We start from the raw sequence: 27,519 nt of genomic DNA, 5'->3' as shown, positions 1-27,519 counted from the left end.
CCTGTGTACATTAATTGCATTTATTTATTTTTTTTTTAACTTACAGGCGCAGTAATATAAAACATACAGTATATTGTTTCCAGCATCAAATAATGAATATATACTGAATTTATTCTGCAACATGTGTGATGCCATTAAATTTGATATTTAACAGGAGGACAGTTGTTCAGATTGTTTGTAGTCTGTAGTCCAAATGTGAACCAGGACACATTTTTTTAAGGCAGACATGCTTAATTCATAGGCCTGACTTCTTGTCTGACTGTCATGAAACATTAAACAGTCAGGATAAAATAAATTAATAGCGCATTCCTGATGCCACAGTGCTGCACAAATGCTAGGATTTGCATGAACACTATGAAATATGATAATAGCAGATATGTTTAATAGTTCATGGGCCTCACAGAGAGGCAGAGTCGAAACACATTTACTGGGGCACTGAGGTCAGGAATAACTACTTGAAATACTGAGCACACATGCAACATGCAAAATTTCTTGCCGAATTTATGGATGGTTGTTTGGAAAGCTTTTTTTTTAAAGGAGCAGTTTCTTGTAGTAAAATAGAATCATACACAGTGGTAAAGAACAAATCGAAGTGTCGCTTAAAGACAGATTTGTGTGAGAAAATAATGCAGTTCTAATTGTCCAGAAACCAGGATCCCATCTGCTTCATCGTCACCCATGAAATTAAATTTTCACAAGACTAGCTCTGAGTTGATAGAAAGTGCTGCAGGTACAAAAGAAAAAGGCAGTGGTGGTGGATTATTTTTTGTCACAGTGGCCAGTCTCAAGTTGTTGTTTTTGTGTGTGTGTGTGTGTGTGTGTGTGTTCGGGGGTGGGTGGCAGTCTTTAGGTGGTAGTATACTTTTAATGTGTATTTAAGTATTTGTCGAGTGCCTTGCTAGCCTCACCCTTAATGTGAAGGTGAAGGGAACAGTACACTGGAATAGGCTACAATGTATTTGCCGATTGAAATCAGATATAACGTACACATCAAATTGTTTTTCCAGATTTTTTTTCAGTTATTTTAGATAGTTAATGCTGTATGATGATTTTGGATAAGTTTCGTTTTCGTTATTTGTCGCTATATAAACAGGATGTGGCATAATGGTGACCACCAGTTGCCATGCCAACCGCCCTGTAAAGTGGTCCCATGTGAGCTGTAAAAACAATTTTTAAAAACAGAGTACAGTGTATAATCCAACATTTCTTTGTAACTGGTGGAGGCAGAGCAGAGCACAGTATTTGTAGTATCTGGAGGAAGCATGGCCGGGTCATCGATATCGCGGCTCTGCATGGCTCCACTCTCGGCCTATACTGCGCAGACTCTGGACTGTTAGGGATTGACATTTATCCCACAGAATGAAAGCAGTGTTCTGAAGAAGCATAGTTCCCCAAAGTGACCATGAAACAGCAGAATTCAGAGCTTTGATAGTTTAATACAAAAAAAAAAAAAGGTCAACCTGGCAACAGTGATAGTGGATGCCAAGATCTTACAGGTACCCAAGCCAATCCTACATTAATGTTACTAGGCTTCACAGGCCTACCAGGCCTTATAGGTACCCACACCCAAGCAGAATGCCTTACCACATGATCTTAAATACTAAACCATCTGTAAGATGCAAAGGTTGAAATAAAGACAACCAAACCAAGAAACTACGACTGTAATCAAAGATTTTTTTTTTTAATTGAACCCTTTAAATACAATGATTTCAAAACAAATATTTTAATCTTAAATTAATGTTCCTGGGTTTGACAGAAAAGCATCACACAGCATCTTTATTTATACAGTCTATTTCCTGGGATTACATTGTAACCATTGGAAATGACAGAAAAGCTTGTTGCAACCTCTGTTTTTATTATGATAGGGTCTATTTCAGCTCAAAGAATCTTTAGCCAGAACTGAGTTAACACTGTTACATCGTATGACCATGATCTGGTTATATGCCTTGCAAGTTGTGTCGTAAAAAATAATAATAAAAAAGGAAATTCATGCTGTGTAATGTTGCGTGCAAGAACAACTGAGCTCTTTATGTGCAGACTAAATACGACCTGCCTCTTATTTCCAGCAGAAATTCTACACTGATTACTTGAGCTGCAGAGCATTATTGTGCCAACTCCTTTTCAATGCTGATACACTTCAGTGTTGTTAATGTAGTGCCCCAGTTCCATCAGCTTTGACGTAACTGGGCGATTAAACCTTAACTTCATGCCAAGGTTTACAACTATAGATCGCAGCTTATAATGCAATAAATTGAGAGTGTAGCCACATCAACCAGACTGAAGGTTCCAACCTTAAAATAAAATACAGCTGGTTTCCTGTCACCTTTGTCAGCTTGTGTTCTCCCTGCAGTTTGATTTCTTCAAGAGTAATTGGAGTTACATGTGCTTGCGTCACTGGCACCGTGGGGCAGGAAAAAATCACAAACAGCATGATGAGTGACAAAACACTCATCTTCTCCAAGCTTATCCGTTAATAGGAAATGGTAGTAATTATAGTTAATGAAAACATGACATGTTACCTTGTTCATGTATGTTTATGTAATATATCATTGTAGCACAGCACATTTCCACCTGTAATTACAATCGTGAAACCGACTGGCTGCTGCTTTGTAAAACTGGACAAATGTAAACTGAAACAAATGCGAAAAATCGAAAAACAACAGAAGCTGCATTAATGAAATGCCCAGTAGGTCTCTAGGGGAGTCAAATGTACAGTAAGTTCACTTGCCTTTGAGACCTCAGCAGGATGGAACGGTTTCTGATGAGCTGGATATCTTCCTAAACCCTCTCATCCCCCTGCAGTTAAATAACCTCATGTGGACTGCCTCATGAGAACTGAGACATCCAGCACAATGCAGTGCTATATTTTCATAAGTCCTTTCTCTCAATCTGCTTCCATGAAATCCTTTTTGATCATGTGCAATCCCTCCTCAGTACCTGGCTGCTGACCATTTTCTACACACAAATGTCCTTTTGGCGTGAAGAATGCAACAGACATGATTCTGCTCAACAATTCCAAGCCAGACAAATTGGGCTAAGATACCAGCTGTTAAGCATGGTGAGCCTAATCAGTTAAGCAGAATGCAGAGGATTATGCAGTCAAAGAAGTGTTGTTCCAAACACAATGTAATGCAGAGGACAGCACATCTGCTGTTGGTTTCCTTATCTGAGCTATTTCCTCCTCTCAGGCTTGTTGTTTCCTTGCTGCTGTTTACCACCAGCCTGTTGTGAAGGAAGTGTCCAATTAACTGTGGATTTGGTGGCATGTGCTTTCACATCAGAGCTCCCACAGTCTCACGTCATATGTGCACTTGTGTGGGTGGTGTTAGGGCTTAAGACCAGCAGTTTTAAATGACTTCCCGTGCCTTAATACACTGTGTAAAACATGCATGTTGTACATGACAAAAGGGAGACAAAAAGAACATTTTCAGAGATACTGAAGGGGTCTGCAGGAAGGACTAGGTGGACTAATAAATCACAGAGGGACACAATGCAGCATTTAAAGGAGTTGAATTCCATGCATTTAATCAGGTGATTGCATGTAATGTAAAGTAAGTAAATATGAATTAGTTCTTTAACAGCTATTTACAGCTGGGTTAAAAACAATCAATCTCAATAACAATAATAATAATAATGAGTCAACATGCTTACATAAGTTTTTCTTCATTACACTCTTATTCGACACCTGGCTTCCTGACATTGACTGATGCTAAATCAGAGACTTTTACAAGATTAAAATAACAAGATGTAGAATCAGCTGCATGGTAATCTTTCTTCAATTTATGCTCGCTCACACTGCTGTGTTTATCAGACATAATTGTACAAAGCACTGACTGTCCAATAGAGTTGTTTTCAAAAACAACAGCTCTATTTCGTTTAATATGTGTTTCATTAGAAGCACTAACATACAGTGGTATATGTGTTATATTTCTAGCAAACTGACCTCACTAGAACAACACAGTAGTGGTTAGTTTTTGAAGGAGATTAAAACAATTGGTGTTTACTCATGAAACAACCTGCGGTGAAGCGCATGTAAAAATCCCCCAGCCTGGGCGGAACTCGTCACCATGGTAACATAGAAAAGGTCACTTTTATCCAAAACCATCATCTTTTTCTAGACAAAAATACTTAGGCTTGTATGTAAACCTAATTGAAAAGTCTCATGTAAAATATACGTTGACTAATGAGACCACCAAACCATTCTAAAACGTACTCAGTTGAGAACCAAGATGTCTTTTGGTTTTACTTTAACATTCTTAATTAAAGTCAGGGTTGTATTGCGCGCATCAGAACGACTGCTTTAGTCCGACACTGTCTTCTGTAACCCTTGCATTAGAGAGTGGGAGCGAGCTCCAGCTTCGGTCGTGCCTCTGCAATTGTCTAAAACTGACCTCATAAAGCAAGGTCCAAAGGTTGAAACACTGCAGGAGTCTGACTCAGACAATGTGTGCCACGAAGCAATGATGCAATAAACCTTTGTTGGGGGAAGCACTCATGCAGCATTACTCTGTGGTGGCCACTGAGCTCTCAGCATGCGACCAAAAGCATAAGTGTTTTCCTTTTCCAGCCTTTTTTAATCTTTTCCCGGGACGTTGAGTTTAGTGGCTCTTGTTCAGACTTTGGACCAAAGATATAGTTTCTTTATCTGCTGAATGTTAATTTATTCTTTTTCTTTGTGTTTCTTTATTTCTTCATTATTGATATACCATGGCAGGTGGTTTTGCCTTCATCTCCTCCTCACCATCTGTGTATATTTAAAGAACTGACATTTTCTTTCTTGGTTTAATGCAGACTGCCTGCAGAGAGATGTCTCTGCGACCTAGAACTTTTTGCGATTTATTCGAGACATTTTAGTGAACCTTTGAGCTAATAATCTGTGTGTTTCCAAACATGCTGACATTTTTATTCATGTTTCCTTTGTGTGTTTAAAAAGAAAGTAGAAGTGCTGAATATGCCGTTTGTTTATTCAGGTTTATTGTCTGAAGACAGATAGAAATAGAGGACGGTTGGAGGATGGCTGGGAGCAGCTGTACATGGAGAGGTGGCTAAGTCGCACCATCTAATTGATTCGCAAAGTAAATATGACACAAGTCCTTTGAAAACAGCATCTTTTTTTGTTGGCAATGGAAATTCATTTCCTTGAAACGTGCTATGATATGGCATAACGCATTTTTAAACCATAAGCAATATACAGTACCAACTGTTACCCAATGTTTAGATTCTTTTCCACCAGGAAGGCATCCGAGTCTTCCCAAACCCTATCTGCAGCATGATCCTCCACAGCTGGAACAACCTACACTACCAGTCAAAACCCTCTCACTGAATTGAATGAGAAGGTGTGTCCAAACTTTTGACTGACAGTGTACCTCTCAAAATGTTGTGCATGGCACAGGGTGGTCACACCCATGTTGATTTGATTTGTTCATTTAAATTTAGTTTGACAAATAAAAGCTGGTAAGGTTTTGGAAAGGACTTTCTTTGCTTCAGTGCAGAAGGCAATCTTTGAGATAGAAAATATGTTCAGTTATAAGCCAAACCCGGACCAAACCTCTATAAATAGTTGCTTTAAGAGCTCCATAAGTCAGACACTTTAAAAGGGAACGGTTGTATTCATTACATTAATTCTGCATGTTTTGCTTTAAGTGTGTCATTATGTGTGCAACTGACGCAGTCAGGTAGTTCCATCTGCATATATCTTGGAGATAAAATACCACCACAGTAAGATGTATGTGTGTTAATTAGTGAAAATACTCTAATGTGATTATAATACATATCAAATGGTAACACTGTAAGGCAGGGCTTCCGTTTATATTCACTAAGCCTGCTTTCACAAAGAAATTCATAAGCCAGGCTAAAGCAGGGACATTATGAGAAGGCTATATATGTCAGTCCTCAGCAAAACACACTTGGACACAATGTAGAGCCGAGACTGGAAATTTACTCATAGTGCTCCTTATTTTGCATCTCATTTAATTGAGCCTTGGATCAATGCAGCCAGGCCTAAAAGCCTCCTTTGGCACGTTTGTGTCATCAGTTGAACTGAAGGCACAAACTTTGCCTTGTCCTTCGTGTCTTAATAAAATCCTGCCTGGGGTTTGTGCTGAGTAACAGCGTTGCAGATGTCGACGCACGCCTCATCTTCAGACTGACTGAGCTCAGACCTTGAAACCTACAGAACTGAATGTGAAATAACTCCTGTTAAAAGATGTAAAGTCAGGTCATAAATCCAGCAGGGAAGCGGTGATGTACTGCATAGGCTTAAGGAAACAAGCCAGTGATTGAAAGGGTTTTATTGCACATAAGAAACTCATAGCCTCCAGGGCTTCACTGGAAGAAAAAAAATACTCGATAACTAAAAGCAAGCACGTGGGGAGTGAACTACTATAACGCTCAACAATGACACCTTTTAGAAAGCAAAATATTCAGTTTCTGGTATTTACGTAACAAGGACAAAAAGACAGTGAATAAGCACTGAAGTGAGTTGAGCCTTGTTGACAGTGTGGCCTTTTGTTCCTGCAAGGACAGTTGCTAGATTGAATTGATCTGACTTTAGAGCCTAACCATTTATCTTGGTCAGTCATATCTGATTTGCGGCTGTCAAGTGGAGACAGGCTTCTTGGAGAAATAAACAGTTTGGAGAGCAGGTGAAGTGTCTGCTTTACCTTTATATCATGGTGCAATCATTTTTTTTATCAGTTTATCAAATGTTAATATATACAGCAACTTTAAAATAGTAAAATGAACAGAGATTGGTAAATTGACAGAAAAATAATTGGAACTATTAATCAACTGAACTTTTGTCTATTTTCAAGAAAAATATTCTGTACTCCACTAACCAGTTGTTGAAAACCTGGAGTATCAGTTTGTGTTTTATGAAGGTGAGCTCTGCATTGTATGGTTTTATACAGTTTTTTGACTGAGGACATGAATTTAAGCAAACTGACGACTGCATTGTAGGGATTTGTGATGACTGGTTTTATTTCATTTTTTAGACCAAATGATTAGCCAGCTTGTTAAGAAAAGGACAAATAGATGAGTCACTGATGAAGCTAACTTGTAGCCATTCAACTGTTGCACTTTGTTTTTGGTTTCTATTCTGATCAAAAATCAAAAATGCTACTATACTTACTTACAAATTTCAGTACAGCTTTCATTGACACTGGATCATCTTAATATCAATGGGAAATTTAATTTACTAAAACACAATTTACTATTTTTTAAAATCCAAATATAGTAATATGAACCAAGCTTGAATAAGGCAAATTAGTGAGTAAATGCTCCATTACATGTCCTCCAGCTGCTACAGGATGTTGTTGGTCCTGCAGCCATATTTTCCACGGAGATTTTCATGTTAGTTCACCTCTCTCCAAGGACCATCCTGAGGAAAAAAATAAAAAAAGAAGAATTCAAGGATTCCACTGGCACAGTTGCAGCTCAGCACTGTCACTCCAATCTGAGAGCAGTGAGCTGATCCTTTTGACCGTGTCTCCTGCTACCTGGGCCATTTCTAAGCCACAGATGATAATCCTCAAGGGTCCCTCATTAAGCCTTTGCTCCAATTAAGCCACCCTCATTTTGCCGCAGCACAATTGCTGTGTACTACAGCGCACAAATCCTCCAACAGTGGATTAGGCTATACAGTGGGTGGGATGAAAATAGCTGCATTGGTAAGTCAGTGAAAGAGGTGAGGGCTCCTTAGGTGTCAGCAACCACTGCTCACATGTTTAGTGTCCGCTGCATCAAACTATTTTAGTTCAAGGGAACTACATTTTTCCTACAGTAAATTTGGCCTATTTAAGTAGCTTAGATGTGACTCAGCAAGCATCTCTGAAAAAGCTAGTACTGCTGATATAGTGCATAATTTCCAGATGGCATTAAGACTGTTGGGACCTAAAGTTTTTTTTGTTTTTTGTTTTTTTTTTTATCTATCACTATCTCATAATCTCTTATGATCCAGACGTAGCATGCTGAGCATGGTAATATAAGTTGCGTTCACATCTCATTGGCTTCTTTCTTTCACAAAGAGATGGAGACAAACAAAACAAAGATAAAGATAGGAAAAGTTAGGAGAATCTTATACATAATCATTCCTTACTGTAGTGCAAAGCCCAACTTTAGCAGTTGTTGATAAGATTGTACTTTATTGATCCCCACTGGGGATAAGTATAAATTGTAAATAATGAAAGGGCTAGCATGTATTCCATCAACAAATGCATAAAGGCCAGTTGTTGTCAACTGAGTTTACCCACAGTCCATTGTGGTGATAACTTTAAATTAGACAATTTTTTTAACATTGTTTAATATTGCAATGATGGTATGCCTTGCAATAAATGAACTACTTAGCAATATTTAGCTAACCTCACCACCAAACAGACTGAAGCTACAATAGAAGACATCTACACTCGCTGTTCCAGCAGCCCCCCCTCTTACTGGGGTTTTTCCAATTTTTACTGCCCTTTCATTCATTTGCAGGGTTTTATCAAGAGATGGCCCTTCTAAAACACCAACCTGATTGTGTGGCTCCATAATAATAGTAACACTCTGAGTTTTACCTGCACGTTGTTACAGTTCTGTCACATTAGCATAACACAACAAATGTAACCAGCATTCAAACTCTAATTTATTTAACAATGTGGAAAAAGGTGGCATACTGTATACACTATAATGTTAACAGTCTCCTAACAGTTTTATCCATTGCTGATCCATTGCTAGCTGGGGCTCCATCTGATTAGTGTGAATGCATGACCCATGGATCCAGGGCTCCATCTGACAGGCCAGATGTTTGCATGCTGAATACATGCATATCCTTTTTTTTTTTTTCCATTACGTTTCACAAAACGCAAAACATACTGAGATTCAAGAAAAAGTAAGCCATAGCTTCACATTTCGTGTGTCTGTTTTGCGATGAATTGTCAGTCTGGCAGCTTTGTGCTCGACTGCACATGCTGCTCCCACTCATACAACAGAAGGCCTTGGTGACTGCAGATTTACCAGGCAGGACTGAATTACACATAAATAGCTAATGTCAGTAGATCTGCTTTTCTGTGGAAAAAAGTGACAAAAGATATCTTAAAATTTGGCTAGCTTCATTTGTGCTTTAACTAGCTCCTTTAAACTGTTGCTCACATGCATTTCAACAGTGTGTGTCAGTAAGGCATATTCACTGTGAATGGCATGAGCCCTGCAACTCACTTGTCTTCTCCAGCTGAAATGATGGTGTAATGAGCCATTCTCTGACAGCTGTTTAAGCAGAAAAATGATCAAGTTGACCAGGCAAGGAGAAGGATACTGTGCATATGTCATACCAGTCTTTTCTTGGCTACTGCCCTGGTGTAGTTGAGCTAATGTTCTTCCTTGGACTGACATTTCTTCAAGGATGTTTATCCTGGATCGCTGGGCATTTGTGGCGGCTGAGTCGGCTAAATTTGTGAGCTCAGTCTCAGTGTCCGCTCAGATTGGTGATTTTTTTTTCTTTTCTTTCAGACCCTGGAATAAGTGACCTGTGAATAGAGTCACACTGGGGATTTTCTGAAGGACTTCCTAGCTTCTGTAACTTGCAAAGGGACATCTGACATTGGGAGGCCCAGCAGGTATGTCAAGATAAATCCATATTTTCTAGTAATCATAGATTGTGTTCCGCTGTCTTTCTTTTTTTTTTAAAGGGTTAGAACAAAACATTATAAAAAAGGAACCTAAACAAGTATACCCTACAATATTAAGGTATTAGTTAATACAAAACACTTTTGCCAGCACACATACACATTAAACACACGTTAAATGGGAAGGTTGTTTAAAAGACAAGCAATGCAACTAAAATCTATATAAATTGAGGCATAAAACAGAACAGTGTATGTGAGCCACGTTTGAAACACACCCTGTGTATTTATAATGGATATTCATCTAGCAGTTCTGATGTCACTGAGTCATCTGCTCCACTGTTTTGCTTCCCTGACAGTGAAAGCCCAATTACTCAGTATTTACAATATATGCCACGTAATGAGGGATTTTTTTTAGCCCCAACTTGAGTTCAAGTAGGATTTTCTGTAATTATCACAACACCTGTTGGGCTACATTTACATATTTACAAGTATGCTCTTAACCATGGTCAGCACTGTGGTGTAATATACTGTATGTTACAGTTGTTCTCGTACTTGGCTTGTAGGAAGTAGAAAGTGGGAAGGAACCAGTCTTGCTGCTGTCTGAGATTTTTCATGGATAGATGACCTTGTCTTTCCCAACATTTATGTCCAATAGACCCGATGTTAGTAGTAGTTATGGATGTGATGCAAAGATGTCAGACAAACAATATGATACACTATGCAAGAGAGTGTGTGATTACAGTTGATTTGAGGGCTTTTGCTTATTTAAAACTTTCTTCTGGTGATGGTCACAGCCCATATATGTTGAAGCTGTATGATACATGTCACAGGTAAGAACTGTCAGGGCTACTAATGGTAAAGAGAGACCTAATTATGTGTGTGTGTTAAGTGTTTCATTGTATGTAAAATTACACTGTGTAAGGAGAATTGCCAGAATTATATACTGATTTTAGTACTAAATGTCGACTACAAAATGTACACTTCAATTGTATCAACTAGACCCCAATCATTTGTACCAGACTTAGTAGATGAGGATCAAAGTGGGTTTGTTAAGAATAGACAAATGCAATAATATCAGAAGAACATTGCATATTATACATAAAATCCATAAAGACAACATACAAGCAGCTTTGATCAGCTTAGATGTGGAAAAGGCTTTTGATAGAGTCAATTGGGAATTCTTATATTTAACTTTGGGAAAATTTGGATTCAACACAAAGTCAATTCAATGCATCAGGTCTATCTATAACAAACCTACAGCTAGAATAAAGGTCAATGACTCTCTGTCAGAAAGATTTGTCTTGGAGAGAGGAACCAGACAGGGCTGCTGCCTCAGCCCCACACTGTTTGCCCTATACATCGAGCCATTAGCCCAGATGGTCAGACAAGACAGTTCAATAAAAGGTATAGAAATGAATAAACAAGAACCTGTAATAAGTTTGTTCGCGGATGACATTATGATTTATTTAAAAGACCCAGGCAATTCATTCAAGCAGCTTACACAAACTCTTGAAAGATTTGGTTCTTATTCGGGTTATGAAGTAAATATACTTAAAACTCAAATCCTCATGTTTAACTATTCACCAAACCAAGAACTTAGGAAATGGCAGATAAACTAGGAAGCAAAATCAATCAAATATTTGGGAATAAACATGACTAAAGATCTTTTTTCTAAATTGTATAGTAACTATGGTCAGATTGAGAAAAACATAAGGGGAGATATTGACAGATGGTTTACCTACCCACTGGGATTAAATGATAGGATAAATGTGGTAAAATGAAAGTTATTGAAATGTGTACATTAAAATACCCATCATCTTAACCCAGTGATATCTTTTACTTTAAATATATGGTATTCCACATATATGGTATGAATTTGCATGTTAGATTTAAGTATTGGGCAGAAAAAGGAATTACAGCCATATGTACAACTATTAAAAGAAGTAAAATTAAAAGTGTTCAGGAACTAAAGAATACACATAATCTAAGAAATCAGGACTTATTTAGATATCTGCAAATGAGGAACTATTATATCAAAAGTATTAAAACAACTACTTGTACGCTACTTGTACAAGCTTATAACCAAGCTATTCCAAAGGCCATGGTGGTTCTGTATGGATAAAAGTTCAGCAGCTATGTTGGAGATTATGCAACCAGATGGATCCAGACCACACACACACGTTTTGAAACTGCACAAAAATACAACCCTTCTGGGGTAAAGTTCACTCAGTTCTCTGTGATGTTTTGGGATATGTGATTCCTAAATCCTGTCTTGTATTGCACCTCGGTCATTTGGAGGGTGCGGTGTATGTAGGAGACCAATACATCAGGATACTTCTGGTGGCTGGAAAGAAGACCATTACTAAGAACCGGCTTAAGTCTGATACTGGAAGTTATAACCAGTGGATGTCAATTATAGATGATATACTTGTGATGGAACATCTCACATATGAGCTGGAAATGAAAGATGTTTGTATAAAAAGCTGTGGGAAATGGTTACATATAAAGGGAGATACTGATTAATCAGATGGCAGCAACAATTACTAACATGATTTCACGCAGGCTCTGTTCTTTTTGTATGTTTGTTTGGTGTTTTTGTTGGTGTTGTTTTTTTTTTCTCTCCACGCGGTTACGGAGATTGTCTTGTGATGTGTTCTCAACAAGGAAAACTAAAGACTGTTAAGAACAAATGACACTGTGTAAGATGAGTCATCAACATTTGTAAATTACGTAAAAGGAAATGGAAAACTCATAACACCCCTAAGAATACCTACCAAACAACTTCCTGCAATGTCAGTGTTGGCCAGTGACATATGATATAAAACACATATACATTGGTTTTAACCTCATGGGTACTTTAAATCTAATACTCTGTCTCTTTAGGCAGAGATATATTGTAAAGAATAAAGATCAGAACAGGAAAATTAGATGTGCACCCTGAATTGGCTCACTTCCTGGACAGGCCCGTCTAGTTTGAATGCAAGTCCTACCACACTAATCATATTTCGTCAAGAAACAAAACAGGGTGAAAGGACAAAATAGATTAGTGAATCATTGGCCTCAGTGTTGCTTCCCAATGCTTAGAGCTTTCCAAATGACATTTTCTTCCCAAAGGGCAGTTGATACAGAGTGACTTGAAGGGTGTCAGACACATATTGCCCACATGCCTAAATACACAGCCTCAAATGCCAGTAGCCTTTCTGGTCAAACCTAAGGAGCTTGGTTACCTAAAAAAACCTTTACCTTAAAAACCTTTAAAAAAAAAAAAAAAAAAAAGGCATCTATGGAAGATGTGGCAAACAAGCTTGGGACAGGTTGGAATTTAATGCGACCACATTGGGGAAGGGACTGTGCTGAACGACTTGTAGAAAGAAAATGCGTCTCTCTGAACTCCCTTGCTGCTGTGAGGCATAACACAATTAGACTTCAGATTTTTTTCTTCTCCCTCTGCCCATCTGATTTCTGCTCTTGCCAGACTATTCTCTTTCATCTGCTTTATTCCTCTGTATTGTCATAATGTAGCAGACCCTGAGTGCTCTCACAGATCACTGGTACAGCTTATCAGTGAAGTGGTGCCGCTTCAAATTGGGTCCCTTAATTTAGTCTCCCTACATTCATTCTGAATATTACACTTTCAGAGGAAAAGGCAGTAGTGGTGAAAGGAAAGACAAACATACTTTAGGTAGAACAACCCAGAAAATCTCATGCACTGTATGGGAAGTAAGGGTACAATTTAGAGTATATTTGTAACTCTGAATATTGAGAAGACTTGGATCCATCCTTGGCAATGCTGGAGAGATAAGTGGACAGCAGTTTGACATCAGGTAAGAAGTTGGAACTGCAGGATTAAAATGCTAAAACACAAGTTGCATTTCCATTGCATTTACAATTAACCTTCCTTTATATTGAGGTTATGTGATTAGTGTAAAAGACATGTATGGTAATCACACATTTTCTTCTTTTCTGGCTGTTTTCCATTACTAAAGTAATTATAGCAAATTCAGTTTCCAATATTGCGATATTGTTCTTCACTTAAATGTGCTGTATCTCCAAACGCATACACTGGATCACAGTAGACAGGAGTGAGCTTTATGGAGTTATTTATGCAGGACTGTCAAGTGTTGGTCTTCTCAAGGCGGTAGTCTTTGGCCCTGATTCACCACAGCCTCATGGGGAATGTCTCACAAAGTTTGTGTCTGTCGTGGGAGGGATCAGCTGCAGTCTTTGCTGCCCACCTCAGACTGAGCGAGGCACGCAGGTCCTGAAGAGATGACAGCCAGTCACCTCCTCAGCAGAACCAATGACTCGCTACAGTCTGCCTTTGTCCTCAGTGGTAGCAGCAGCATAGCAGATGGTGGTGGAGGAGGTGAGGATGGACTCTGTAATGGAGCTGTGGAAGTTCACCGTCATTGTTTTTGGCCATTTGAACTTCTTCAGCTGTTGCAGGAAATGCATGCTCTGTTGCACTTTTTGGGTTAGAGAAATCTTGTTCAGCTCACACTTGAGGTCTTTGTTGATGATGGTTCCAAGGAAGCAAAAGCAATGAGTTTCAAGTTATTTTGACTGCACCAGATGGTCAGTCAATATCTGGAGGTGACTAGAGGTGTGGCTGTTTAGGTCCATGACTCAGAGACTGATGTGTTTTTCTAGCTTTATTTGGCTTTGAGGGCTTGTCCTGCAGCAGGTCTGAGGATGATGGTTTTGAAGGTGGACCTAAAATGCACAAAAGGTCCTTGCTCAGGTTCATGACGAGTCCATGAAGTGGAAGGTCATATTTACTGCATCATTTACTGCAGACCTGTTGGCTCTGTATATGAACAGAAAGGACATGGGATGTAGTCAGTGATGGCTTTAAGGTGGGATAGCACAATGCACTCATGACCACAGAGATCAGAAAAATGTAATTTGCCATGCTCTGTTAATGGGTACAACTGAGGAACTTTAATTAACACTCAGTTTTTTTCAGTGTCTTGATAATACATTCCAGGAATTAAATGTATGTAGAGTGTAAATTGAGGATAGAAGGATAAAATATTTGAGAATCTTAGCACTATATGTAGAGTATAAAGTTGAAATAGAAGCCCTATTGATGCAGAACATACTAATACACTGTGGCTACGGTTCCTCACATTCCCCTAAATGTAGGCATTCAAGTTAAATGGCATACAGTATGAGTGCAGCTGTGAAAGGCATCCAACAGAGTGCTTCTGCACAGTGCCTGGTAATTTCACTGAGTTTAATGGCTATGTTTACCTACTGACTGGCTCCTACATTACAATATGCTCCATTTTTTGACTTATTGTCAGATGCTGATGTTTCAACATACCCGTTGCAGCTGTCTCTAAATTTACATATCAATTCGTTTTGAGGCATGACTCATGGATGTGAGCGTTGAAACAATGTTCATCTATGGCCACATTTTACTGAAACGAACGTAAAGGCATGATTAAGCCATTAAGGCCACATCTGCCAGCCTAATTCCTTTTTAATTTGCACAGAACTCTGCTGTATATTGCTACAGTGGATGTGACATTTTAATTAAGCAAAGGCTGTAAAAATGATTACCATGAGGTTGCAGAGGGCTAGTGCCCATATCACTGTGGAGAATAGTAAGCAGACGTCCATACAGGCTATTCTTGCTAAACCAGCACCCAGCACACCCCATAGATCATGCTGACCTCCCCACTATCAGTACAGCAATCACAAGAGCGGCAGTAGGTCGAATGAAGTGCTTTTTTAAACCAGTAAATACACTGAATATATACATATATGTACGTATATGTCTCACACCTGGACATTTTTTCTTTTTTGATACATTCAAGCATACAGATAAGAGCACATCACATCAAACAAAGACACACACAAAAGAAAAAAGACGGGACAAAAATAAGAAAGTGAAACATATATAGGAAAAAAATTCAAGAAATCAAACAGATAACAGCATCCCATCAAGAAACCAAGATAAACATGTGAAAGAGCATGTCTATAGCTCTGTACGATCCCACTCTTCCACAGAGGAAATCTGCTCCCATTTCAGGCTGAATGTAGAATGTATACGTAGTCCCCTCCTCCTGGGGTTTTTCCAATTTTTACTGCCCTTTCATTCACTTGCAGGGTTTTACTCAGAGATGGCCTTCCCTTCACAAAAACACCAACCGTCATGTAATACTACTTTACAGTTATGTTATCATGTTTTCCAAAAAAAAATAAAAAATTGGCTACACGATATATATATTTTAAGACTCTTATATCTAGGTGTGTTCTTGATTGGGCGTCTAGTATAAATATTTTGCCTAACATAATAATTGTATGTTATTATCTCCCCCCAATATAATGTTTAAAGGGATAAATTTAAGACAGATATTCAAAGGCCTTAGCCTTGTCTGGTCTTGTGCCTGAGCTTATATATCAGTATATTTGAATCTATTAAGAATTTATATCTCTTTGTACCGCCTTTCACATAAACAGTGGTCCAAACTGAAGTTTAATTTAACACACAGAATACAAACATAAAAGACTGAGGCATAGGCAAAAGTCAAGAACTATAATAGTTTAAACTTTATTCACTCTATGTTTAAGGCCGTATTTAAGTAATTTCTGGTGAGGATGGATCATTTCGATCAGCATCAGGATAGATGATGATACCTTAAGCTCAGATGTGTTTGGTGTCTGAATACCTGTGTGTTTTTTTCCCATCAGAAGACATTAGAAGAGACCTGCCTGCAGAATTTAGTCAAATACTGAGGACAACTGGACATAAATAAGATTCTGTTCCATGGCTTTAAGCATACTAGACAAAAGGATCGTTAAACTAGATTACTTCATATTAAATCATATTGACTGTAATGGACACTGTGTTGTTTGAAGGCATTCCATATACATCAGCGTTATTCCACTCTCAGTCAAACAGAAAAAGACATTAGTCTTCATCAGAGAGTTACTGGTTTAAATCTCCAGGAGTGTTGGTTCGGTATGAGCTGACAAAGTGAATGATTTCCACTCTCCCTTCAGCATCTCGTGTCTGCAGTGAAATTGTTCAATAATACAAGGAGGAAGAGTGTGACTGTGCTGAGCTGCTCTCCAGTACGTCTACTGTAAATGTGTGACAGAGAGATTTTGAAGCACGGCATTGCTGCAAGACATTTTAATAAATAACTCTGTATGCTGATGTCATGTTGACAGTCGGTGAGTGTCTCTGTAGAAGGTAAACCAGCATCAGAACCTTAAGATCTCCCAGACTGTGGGGCACATTTACTGCTTTATAATTGAAGTTAAGTGAATGTGATTTTTCATGATTATAGAGTTTATGAATATGTATGTGCAGCTGAGGAACTGCTTTGGTTAACAGTTTATTCTCACATTTTAGCACTACTAGTACACGATGTGACATTGTAATGATACGTCATTAAAATGTCATGGTAATGATACAAATTTTCCTGTGACATTCAACTGAAACTCATGGAATTTTTTGCTGAAAAAAAAAAAGAATCTTTTAGCTAAAATTGAGGAAATATTAGACACAATGCAGCCAGCAGAAGCACTGAGCATTGGTAGCATGCAATTATAATCGACTGGGGATTTTAGGACTTTGCAAAGCATTCTGTGCACATCCTGTCAAAGCACAGTTTGACTGGTATAGTGAGTGGGATGTGGCAGACAAACAAAGGAGAGTGAGGACTATCTCAAAACGGTGATGTGTCAGTGCCGTTGTCTGTTCTGACTAATGTTGCAGAGCAAAGGCAGAGGAAAGCAGACCGCACTGTGGACGGCTCTCGGTTGTGCTCTTTTCAAGACCATGGACAGCTCCCCGAGGATCTGACCACAGTCATGGACAGTTCATGCATAGTGTATTTACTGAGCCAAGACCTGTGCATTTCTTTTCTTCTTCGCTTCACGTGTTAAAGGCCTTCATAATTCTAGTGTATCTGCAAATGCCAGTTTCTGAATTAATAAGTAATCAGTGAACTGAGATTAATGGGTCAGTGAGCTAACTTTGTCCTTAACTGGCTTTTCTTTTTTTTCTTTTTTTTCTTTTAACTCACTTTCATCTGAGGTAACCATGGTTACCTATTGTGAAACTGTTCTGGAGCCTGTAAAGTCCTGGATAGCGACCAGTCGATTGAATGGAAATATGTTTCAGGAAGAGGACGGTCAAATAAAAGTGTTAAGCGCTATCATGATCTGTAGATTTCATTATGTAATAGGACCGCGGGGTGGCTTGTCGTATTCACACATAACTGTTCCGTGTTTAAAGTAGATAACTTTTGGCTGCACTGAGCAAACACTTTTAGACAGAGGCATTTTCAAAGCTGTATATTTTGAGAATAGGGACACGCAGTTCACATGGCAGTTATTCACTAAATATTAAAGTTTTTTTTTTTTTTTTTGTCTAGACTTTCTAATAAAAGTAAAAGGAAACTACACAATAAAATGTTACTCCTTGTCTCGGAGGTCAGGTGCTGCCCCCAATGAAAACAGGATGAGTTTTGTAGCTCAATTTTTTTCTCAGAGCCCAAACTGTAATGTCATAACAATTCAGTATTTTTTGTCAGTCCAATAAATTCACTACAGAAAACCACAACTAAATGAGTATGGAAATGAATTGAAGACAAGCAAACAAAGAATAAAAAGGCGGGTATCTCAACAGTGACGGGTTTAGAGTAAACTCACATTTCATTACTGCAGCCCCAACAAGCGTCAGGTTGACATCATGAATCTTTTTATAACCTCAGCATGACACCACAGTATTTCCCATCATGTTCACACTGCCTCACCTGGAGGCGCCCATGTCGCATGTGACTGCCTATTTATTATAAATTACACATCTATATTGTGGATGCAATCATACGTTGATTCAACAAGCCCTGCCACATCAGTTACTTATAATACCCTATCTTAAGTCTAATGATGCTGGCAGAGGCTTTGCATGACAGGTTCTTGTATTATTTTGATGCTCGCTTGGTTGGTTTTTTTTTGTTGTTTTGTTTTGTTTCTTCACTCGGGACTTCATTTTAGAGTCTATTCATTATTTATCCTGTCTTTTAATAGTGAGAAGGTGTTTGAATATTTATAATCTGAGCCTGACATCACTGGAAACACGGCATGACTGGTCAAATTTTAAAACTGTGTTTAAGGTGTCTATTTATTTTAACCCTAGCTAAAATTTTCTAAACACAACCTGAACACAGCTAACTGAAAAGTAAAGTAATAATGAAGAATGAATACTATATAGAGTGTTTACATCCTAAATGTTTGTGTATGAGGATGTGTTGGCGTGTTTCCAATAAGGACAGAGGGATTGCACCGACTGCAGTAGAACGTGAGTGCCTGCATAGTGGACTGAAGCCACTGTAATGTTTCTTTAACAACGCTTTGCATGTTTTTGCTTCCCGTATTAAAAGGATTATGGTTTCTCACACAGTCTGAACCTTACCACGGGTTTACTGAGTCATACTGTGTACAGTGCAGAAAGGTTGTAATGGAGATCTCTTGAATTATGAGACAATTTGCTCTGGGACAAAAGTTCAAAAAGTGTATTTCCAGGTTTTCAAAGCATGAAAAGACTTGCCTTGTGGGAAAAGAAGTTATGAGGATTCAAAATGTAGTTCACATTTCCTCTAGCAGAGGGATGTACCTCTACCACTGTTTTTTCCTTAATGAAATAAGTCCTATCCATTTCTTCTTTTTATTTTGATGCTGTGGGTTAATAATGCTACCTAATGAATCATACGTGTAGAATTCCCCCCTTTTGTCTTTTTCTGTTTTCTCATGTGAAGAGCTTACGGCCACTGAGGTATTTCCTCCCTTCATACGCAGCTGTTGTCTTGTAGAAAACAGTTTTTGTCACTAATGATAAACATTATTTTGAAGTCAAAAATGACACGTCTTAATCATGCAAATAATTTACCTTGTTAAATCCTTCTTTTGTTGGCTTCTCACATTCTTCACTTTCTCACATGCTTCTCTTTGTAATGTTGCTCATTTTTAGTGTGAAGCATAAATAAGACCTCTTGTTGCAATTACTCTAATTGCATCAATATAATAATAGATGTAAATAAAATTCTATTTCTAAAGCTGGAACATGCAAGCTGCTTGAATTAAGTTTTCAAACACAAAGGAGACTGTGGTTGCTTTTGGTTTGGATTGACAATAAACAGACAGTTTCACTGCTAGAATCATAAAAGCTATACAAAGCGTCTATTGTCCCTTGAGCTGATAATTTACCTTGTTATCCTTATCAATCAACACAAACTACTCAAATGTCATCGTCTTCTTTCTCCCCTCACTGCATGTCCATGCCTTTTCAGTGGACTTCAGTCATATTTTAGTGAGAAATGCTGTGCCTCTCAGAGAAATGCTGTGAACTAAATTTCCTCTGCACTCATATGGAAGCAGGAAATGGTGGATGTGAACACTTCAAGGCACAGCCCAAGTACCAGCGCCAGCACCACCCCGTTCTGCCATTCTGTGCTCTTCATCTTCACTACAGCAGGCTGTTTTCACACCTGCCATGACTTTTTTGTGGCTAAATGTGATTCATGCACACAGCCTTTCCGTCTCTTTTGATTGGTGGATCACTCTGTGAGTTCCTGAATGTTTTTCTTGACGTGCTTTTTTCACTGGAAAGACAGGCCATTAAAGCTGCTGTCTTGTTGCCTGTAATTGGCTGGATTACCAAATAGACCTTTTGTTGTCTACCTCCTGGTTATGAATATATTTTTAATGATTATCTAAGTTAATTATTTGACATGTACTACAATTTTTTCTTTGTTAAGGTTGAGCTTAAAAGGCATCTTTATGGTAGCCAGGCTCAATATTTTATTCCTTTTGGATTGTGTGGAAATGTATACTTTAAGGTCATTGTGAGCAAGGCTTTCTGATGCTCTCTGCCAATTCTGCTCTGCCTTAAATGCCTGAGTGGTTAAATCTTCACTAGTTCAACACTATTAATCAGGAAAATGATACCCACACTCCCTGTATCTAATTGGTGAATGTGCTGTTGTTGATTGTTTGCCATTTCAGAATGTAGAGAGATCTGTCACTGTGACCTCGGTTGAGAGGGCGGGACTGTCACTGTTCACTGAAGTAGTACAAGGTCACACCAGGAATTCACAGTCGGTGCAAAAAGAAAGCGCAGCCCATATTCTAAAGAGCAGCAGTATACATTTGTACAACAGTATAAATAATTGCAAATTCTTTTAATGGACTTAATTGTTAGGCAACTAAATTATGCTACTACAAAGATGTAGCACATGTTACAGGCTATTTACAGTAATGATACATTACATCCATAAAATCCGTGTTGGTTTGAAGTGCAAAGCCTTTTCAGCACTGTTTGGATTCCATGATTTTTTCAAACTCTCTGCCTTCCAGCTTTTAATTAATTCTCCTAACAGTCTTCAGCAGATGCACCTGCACTGCACACTCAGATAATTTGGCTTCTTTGGATACTTCTGAAATCTCACACCAACGCTCCTTTAAAGCTAACAAGACCTGCTAATTGGCATTCAACCAGATATGACCCACCTTTTGTCGCAGCGCGTGGACTTGTAATCAAGGTTGTTAAAAGCCGTACTCCATGAAGTGTTTACATTGTTTTATGGCTGAATCAATGCACTGTGGCTAATTGGGTCATGGAGCAGGTGCCAGTCAAATTAAGAATAAACAAAATGTAAAGCATTCAGGATTAAACGCCATAACCTTCACGTTTATGTTTGTCAGTCGCAGTGCCAGCTGTGGTGCAGTGTGTCCTCCTGTCACCTGCTGTAGCCTTCCCTCCGGGGGTTAATTGGAGCACTGCACTAGACGTACAGTGAAGATGAGACAGGTCCCCCTGTGAAGGAAAAACCATTCAATCTCTTCTTATTGTGAGTCTTTTGAACGCCCCTTTAGTGAGAGCTTATATCTTAAACTGTGCTCAATAACTCAATTCCACTCTTATCTCGGGCACAAGGAAGAGATTTAGAGGGAGGTAGGAGAGCTTTCTCTCATTCGCTGTAGGATGTATCCCTCAGGCCAGACTGTAAAGAGATACAGAGGACCACCATCAATGATGTCTTTGAGAGATTACCATGAAGATGGGCGTTAATAACATGGCCCAGCATGTGACAAGGGATGGTTTATTGATGGGTGCGACAGAGGCATCTGCAACACAAGGTGGTGGTGACAAATTGTTCCACAAATAGGACGACATGGAGAGCTTATAAATGGAAGAGATGGCTCCATTTGCTGCATTGATTTCCTTTATCCTTTTGGTATAAACACAATCCAAATCAGTTTTAGACAATTACTGATATAATACAGGAGTATACGCTGCTGCAACATCATTCACAATTCTATTCTCTGGTGCCTGTGGATCATGCTGAAGCTGGTCTTTGTAAATTTGCATTTATTTAGACATTATTGACGTCCATCAGCGATTGTTGGTCACAGTTACATGTAATTACAAGTCAGGATCTGAAAACAGAGGTACCCAGAGTAAAATGTGTGGTGCAATGAGACTGAGGGAGAGGATGAGACTCTGTGTCTGCTATGGGTGCAGGGAGGATGAGTGGGAGGTGTTGCATAGGTGTTCGGTGTACATATATTTTAAGGTGTCTTTGAAGTAGGCTTTAGGTGGGCTGCTGGTTTCACTGATGCAATACTGCGACAGTAGGTATAGAATGTGTTGTTATTCCTCATGCAAAGCCATGTCCGTTCCACAAGGAATAAATAGTTCAGTGAATAAATCCCCTGAGCAGTAGCTTTCACAAGCATGGAGAGCACTTGCAAGCCCTGTCAACTTGGAATCTTGGATCATTTTGTTGAGGTGCCACTTATCATTCATGTTGTTCGAGTGCAGTGTGAAAGTGCTTTAGCATGCTGTTGCTGTCCTCTTCAGTGTTTTGTTAAGGTGACACAGGCACTGATGCCTCTCACCAAGAAGGTTCTGGGTTTGAATCCGCCGCCTGCCTCGGGCCTTTCTGTGTGGCTCCCTCCCGCATTCCAACGACGTGTTCATTGGGTTAATTGGCTGGGTTGATTCTAAACTGGCTGTAGGTGTGCATGTGGGCAGAAATGGTTGTCTGTCTCTTTGTGTTAGCCATGTGATAGACTGGCGGCCTCTCCAGGGTGTAACCCACCTCCTGCTACCCACCAGAGGACAAGCGGTTACAGGCAACGAATGAATGTTTTGTTAATCACTCCTTAGTTTCATCTTGCCACAAAGGCCTCTTCTCACTGTTTGGTGGAAGTGATGGGTGACACCTGAATAGAGTGTACAAGGGGAGGAGGAGTCATCCATAATTTGTGTTAGTATCAATACAGAAAACAATGACAGCATTGTTTATTGTCTAATCTGACTGATTTAGACATGTATGTTCTCACTTACTGCTCCCCCTGGTGATTCCTGTAAACTGTCAGGACAGCAGTGCATGTGTAAAGCTTTAAATAGTTGATACGTTTTTTTTTTTTTTGGGCCTTGAAACCACAAGCTCTTACAACCATTTTGGTTTCCGAAAGGACAAACTATTTCAAATAATAATCAGATTGTACATTATGTTAGAGTATATCAGAGGTTTTTAAATGCAAATAATATTTCTTGTCCAACAATGAAGAATGCTTTGCATTGTACCATAGTTCTAATTATGTAGGGAAAAAAATCACAACAGATTACTTCTCTCATGAGGAAACAAAGCACCACTTCAGATACACGACACCGGGATGTGATTAGGCATTCGTGTGGAAAAAAAGAACATGTTTATACAAACCCATCCTGACACCAGATAGTGAGCTCTGATTTTCCTCAGTTCTTCATTCATTTGAAGTTTTTCTGTGTCTCGCCCTGTTCTCAATTTATTCTCCCATTTATATATTTATTTCCTCAATTCCTCTGTATTTATGTCTGGAATTTGTGTGAGACACATTATTTGCATTAGTGGCTGTGCAGAATAAAAAAAATGAACTCCATTTTCTGCCTTGTCTAGTTCACCCTTGTTTTCCCCTGCCCTTTACTTCTTTTGTTCCCTATTTGACATTATTTGGCCAACGTGTTTGTTGTCATACCCAGTTTGTTCCACTCCGTGTTTGTCTGCCTTCGTATTTGTCTTAATGTTTACAAAGAGCAAAGATGTATTTGTTCTCCCTTGTTTGCTTTTCCTGTTTAGTGAGAGAGGTTTGCTGCTGCATTCGTAAGGGACCAAACCAAAGACGTGAACTGTGTATTCTCCAAAATGATTGCCTGCTCATATATTACGAAGGTAGAGCTATGAAGCTGCACTGAGAGGAACATATTTCTTCTACAGAAGGTGTGCACAATAATAACAGATGCAGTGTAACAAATGAAAACAACAGCATTAATTCCTGCTGTTGGCGAGTACTTAAAACCATGTTTATTCAAGGCTGTTGACTGTTGTTGAACTATAACGGACTATGTATAGTACACACACATTTCAGGTTGAATCAATTACACCTAAAATTACCAGTGTCCATGAAGGTGATATTTATACCATTGCTGGTCTTGTATATTTATAATATAAAAAGACTAATATTCTGTATAGTATAATATTTATATGTAGTATAATATATATAGTATGTAATATAAATATATAGACTGATTGTAATTATCAGTTGTTATTTGATTGATGATTTTAAACAATATTAGAATACAGTGGATAAACAAATTACTTTGAGCCAAAGCCAACATGTGTACGTTTGCATTGATTACCAATACTACTACATATTTAAACTCTTCATTTTTTTCTTGTGTTGCTTGAAAAAGCTGTGATTGTATCCGTTTTGTGGATATACTATTTACTGATGTACTGAGGCCACCCCTAGAAAGAGTGGTTTGAACCCCTGTCTAATGACTCTGGCAGTCATTACTCTACTCCACCTAACTTCTGCCATGAATGAGAAAAATGTCTACAGAGACCAAAACCATTTTTTAGGTTCAGGTTTTTAGATATTTTCTTACTCTCTCAGCCTCAAGTGGTCATTTGTTGCAATGCGATTTTCTGTATTGGCTTAATTTTGCAGCTTTACATTGTTTAATTGTTTAAACATCACCTGAGTCCAGCGTTATCAATGTTTTGTGTTTATGTTTTGACATTTGCGACACTAAGCAAAGTGAAACTTTGCAGTTCTAAAGCACTTTTCAAATACATCCATTGACGTTTTAAGCACTCTAGATGTTTAAATTGATCATTCATGACAGAAAACTCAGGCTAACAGTCAGCCATGAATAACTCAAGTACCTTTAGTAACAATAGGTACAAGGACTCCTGCAGTAGATGGTGTGGCATCCACAGAGCCCTGATCACAAAATCATCATGTCAATTAGAGATTAAATGTAGAGACAGAAACAGAGGAGACTACGCAAAACTGTACTCCCTGTGGGACACCCAAATCTGTGTGTGTTAATTCATTTGTGCCATTTTTAAAGCAGCATCTTCAAATGACTTCTGATGCCTAAAACCTTTGGCATCACGATACAGCCGTGCACATTCACAGGCCAAAACTTCATGTGAAAACACATTAGAAACTGTGCATGCTCACTGAGTTGTTTGAGATAGTTCCGCCCCCTGTGGAGCTGCAAAGGTTGAGAGCATAAGGAAGATGTTGGTGTGCAAGCAATAAAATCAGAGAGGGCTTGTCCTCCTGTGAACCAACAAAGGGGTCATGTTTGTATAAAATCCTCCATGCGGACGGGCGGGGGCTCATTGCCATCACATCAAGTCAGAAATGCCAGGCCTCTCTGGTAATAAGAGAAATCTCTGAGGTGGCAGTGACCGGTCTGCCACATCTACCAGAGTTGCTCGACCTTTAACTTTATCTAGCCTTTCTGTGTCCAAGCAAACATTATCTGGGTCATAGAAATACAAATGTCAAGTATTTCCGCATGAGAATAGTTGTGATTTGGACCCTGGAGACAAACAGTCGTTTTCCCTTCTCTCAGTTTCCCTCAGTTTATGATGTCCCATTCCCTCTTTTCCCCTTTCCTTCTCCTTCCTATTCTCTCAATCTCCCCTTCCTTTTGTCTGCGCTGAGGCACACACGACCTGCCCACTTGTTTGTGGAGAGCGTTGTGGTAATGTTGTGTGGCAGTTGCCGAGGACAATGGCCACCGGGTGTTTTATGATGTAATGATCCCTGCCATCGCCTCTCAACTCCCTCCGGTCAGTTAAGGGGAGAAGGGGATGGAAGGTAACCATCCAAGAACAAACACGCATAAGGAGGACCACTGCTGGGAAGTATAGTATGCTAACGAAGCAAACCTTGGGCCTAAACAGTTAGACACTGATATTGTACAGGAAAACCTTTACATCCAGTGATGGAAAGTAGAAAGCTCCAGTGCTGGAGCTTCCCATATGCTCCAGTGAAGCTACTCGGGGGTGAGCTATAAAAACTACGGCTGTTCTGTGAAGCTGTCGTGTCTGAATGTGTTTAAGCACATTGCTGTGAAGTAAGGACATACTGGGAAAGGGCATCTCTGCTTACTAGATCAGTTTGTTGTTAATTGAATGTTACATTGGCTTTTAATTGTAAAGCAGCTTGACAGGAGAAAGACAATTCATTGAGACACCGCTGTATTGCTGGGTTGCTTTTTTTTTTTTTTTTTTTCAGCAGAAATGAACCAGCACAATGACAAATGTTGTTCTGCTAATTAGTCACATTTCAGCTCGAATATATCGGACAGTCTCATTTGGAAAAAGTATAGTTAGGTTTGAAGAAAAAATCTAGAAGTCTCATCCTTCATCTGTGAATGCAGTTCCATTTCCACTGTACTGGTTTAGTTGCATAGCTTGCTAAAGATTTTCAGCAAGTTTATGGACCTAGGGGTGAAGTGAGAAACTTTAGTTAAAGAAGGTCTTACATCAGTTCCAGTTAAACCTTGTTTTTATCCCTCTGTATCAGCAGTGATTTGTTTTCAGGTCTATCCTGTTTTTGTGAAAGCGATAACTCAGAAACACCACGAAACACCAGGAATTTCTTCACATCTGACACAAAACATTCACTTGAACTCATAGATGAATTGATCTGAATTTTGTTATCAAAGGCTAGGGTTACTCTGACCTAACCAGTTTTTGCTCTTATCATGTTATATGATAATTGCAATGGAAATGCGATGAATACATGACATGTATTATCCAGAAACCACCATAGTGTACGACAGAAACACTTTTATTCAAAAATTTCAAAGGCTTTAGCACAGACACTGTCTTTGCTGTTATTTGGATACAAAAACAAATATTACTATTTCATCTTGGTCATGACATAGTTACATACATAGATACTTGATCAGTTTGGGATCTAGTGAATTTGGAGGCCAGGTCAACACCTTGTGCTGTGCTGAGTTGTTTCTGGCTGGTCGGTGTACAGCTGATTGTCCATGAACCGAAGGGTTAGCGGTTCGATCCCCCGAGTGTGCCATATGCCGAAGTGTCCTTGAGCAAGACACTGAACCCCCAATTGCTCCCAGTGCAACTGGCGCTGGTGTGTGAATGTGTGTGTGCTTGTGTGAGTGAATGGGTGGATGTGTCTCTGACTGTAAAAAGGCGGTTTGAGTACCTTTGAGTAGGTAGAAAAGCGCTATATAAGAGCAAGACCATTTATTTATTGACATACAAATAAATCTATGGCTTCATCAATAATAAAAATCTTAGTCCATAAGTACTTGAAGGTCTCAATGTTTGCATTTTTATTAAAGAATAATGTTCAAGCCCAAATGTTTTCCCCTTCAGTCGCATAATATGTAGACTCTACCTCTCCACTAAGATGGCAAAAGCAATACACGAACATATCATGAACTAAAACAACAGGGACAGCTGATGTCAGCTTCAGCACATAAACAAACCCAGTGTGAAAACAAGCTGTTGCTGTGTGTTTGAGGCCAAGGCTTAAGCTGAAACTCTGTAAGTTGCAGTTCCCTCGCCTGTAGCCA

At 39.0% G+C, this 27,519-nt stretch overlaps 1 protein-coding gene across 3 annotated transcripts in view; it reads left to right on the top strand.

The window, feature by feature from the left end:
* The window catches only part of lingo2 (leucine rich repeat and Ig domain containing 2), a 197,064-nt gene that overhangs the window by 52,529 nt on the left and 117,016 nt on the right, over nucleotides 1-27,519 (top strand). For all 3 annotated transcript variants that reach the window (XM_047585685.1, XM_047585686.1, XM_047585684.1), the window contains one exon: nucleotides 9,484-9,590. The gene's annotated coding sequence lies outside the window, so the exon portion shown is untranslated. The remainder of the gene's footprint in view (nucleotides 1-9,483; nucleotides 9,591-27,519) is intronic.

This window comes from Mugil cephalus, chromosome 5, assembly GCF_022458985.1.
Source record: "Mugil cephalus isolate CIBA_MC_2020 chromosome 5, CIBA_Mcephalus_1.1, whole genome shotgun sequence".
NCBI lineage: Eukaryota > Metazoa > Chordata > Actinopteri > Mugiliformes > Mugilidae > Mugil > Mugil cephalus.
Note: the sequence above shows the minus strand (reverse complement) of the source record. Positions and strands in the feature narration are given on the sequence as shown.